The sequence below is a fragment of the Pipistrellus kuhlii genome, unplaced genomic scaffold (genome assembly GCF_014108245.1).
Source record: "Pipistrellus kuhlii isolate mPipKuh1 unplaced genomic scaffold, mPipKuh1.p scaffold_m20_p_2, whole genome shotgun sequence".
Lineage (NCBI taxonomy): Eukaryota > Metazoa > Chordata > Mammalia > Chiroptera > Vespertilionidae > Pipistrellus > Pipistrellus kuhlii.
In genome coordinates this window covers 51,940,507-51,942,375 of record NW_023425515.1, presented here as the reverse complement: position 1 = coordinate 51,942,375, position 1,869 = coordinate 51,940,507, and positions in this window count along the sequence as shown.

Here is a 1,869-nt window from a genome sequence, read left to right as displayed (position 1 = left end):
CTGCCCAAACCCATCTATTCTATCTCCCTTGTTGAACAAAAAACTTAATCTGCAGAAATAATGGAAACAAAAACATTGGTGTGAGCACCAATCAGCACTGGGGAAGAAAACAATATGAAAAAATTTACCCCAATTGATTTTGACTCAGCACTAGAGATCTGGAGGAGGGGAAAAAACACTAGTCAAGGCCCACAAGAAGCAGGTTGGCAATGTCTGACTAAAACTGAAACAATGAGAAGACCAGAGAACTTTGACTTCCTTACCCCCCTCCCATAACCACTCTAAAAAATGTCAAGTAAAAATAAAAATGGAATACAGCTAAAAAAGATGTAAAAGACAGATTCTTCCTGGGGAAAATTTCAAAGGAAGTACTCAAAACAAAGCAGAGACATAAAGCCATGATTCCCCGTGTTTCCCCTGATAATAAAACATCCTCCGAAAATAAGGCCCCCCTAGGGTCCATCTCAGAATGAAAATTAATTTACCGTAAACTGATCACTAGGGCCACCCTGACTGGTGTCAAGCAACCAGTGACGTTACTTGGACTCCTGATGTCACTGCTGTGTGGAGGCGGAGCGGAGGTCAGAGGGAGCGGTGAGTGAGCGCGGGGCAGGAGAGAGGAGGAGACTTTCGCAGATGTGTGTAGAAGAACGAGGATTAGAGCAAACAGGATGCGGCGAAGGTGGTGAGTGCTGGTCTGTCTCTGGTGACACTACCTGATGCTCGCGGCTGCCCTCATGATGACTGAAGGTTCTCAGTCAGTGGCAGACCCTGCTCCAGCCCAGATCCAGGCCCTAGCAAGCCCAGCGACAGTCCCCAGGCAGGCCCCAGGGGGTAAATGTCTGATAAAGGGGTAGAGGGAATGTCTGGTGAAGGTGTTCAGTGGCACAGGGGTTGGGGGAGGGAGATCACTTAAAATGACACAGGAGGATCAGAGGGGGCAATCAAAATGGCACAGGAGGATCAAAAGGGGTTACTAAAATGGTAATCCCCCCTCTGATTCTCCTGTGCCATTTTGATTTCCCCATCTGATCCCCCCTGTGTCATTTTAAGTGATCCCCCTCCCCCACCTTGAGACCCAATTCCTTTTTTTTTTTTTTACCCCTAGAAATAAGCGCAAAAAGAAAAAGCTATTCTGTGGAGTACAGGAAAGAAATCGTGGAAGACTCTTGGGGCCAAAATCTTACTGCTTTTTGCAAAGAGAAGATGTTGAGTATCCGATTGGTCCAAAAATGGTGAGCAGAGTATGGTAACCTCATTGAACAAGTGGACAAGGGAAATGCTAAAAAGCGCAAGTGTGGATCAGGTCGGCAACCATTATTTTTCGAGCTGGAAGACCTGATCTGTGAATGGGTTGTTGACAGGAGAACAAAGGCTTTGGTTGCGAATAGGGCTCAGATTCAAGAATTTGCCCTTGCAATGGAACCACAGTTTGACATAGCCCCTGAAGACTTCAAAGCATCACAACACTGGCTGGATAATTTCCTTAAGCAAAGTGAACTGTCTTTAAGAAGATCTACAACATTGTTTAGGTTGGAAGATACTCAAGTTATTAAGTGAGTACTTGCATTCAAGTCCTTTATTGATGATGCTGACTTCTCTAAATACAATCTTTCCAACATGATTGCTATGGATGAAACTGCAGTGTTTATGGGCCAATCATCTCAAACAACCATTGAACAGTGGGGTGCCTTCTTAGTGTACATTTTCTCCACTGCTTATAAAAGTGCACGTGTTTCCTGTATTTTGGCAATTCATCTGGATGGCATTAAAAACCCACCTTTAATCATTTCTAAGGGCAAGAAGGAAAAGATTGAACATGTTTTGGGCGTTTTTATTCTTGAAACTGAAAAAGCCTGGGCCACACAA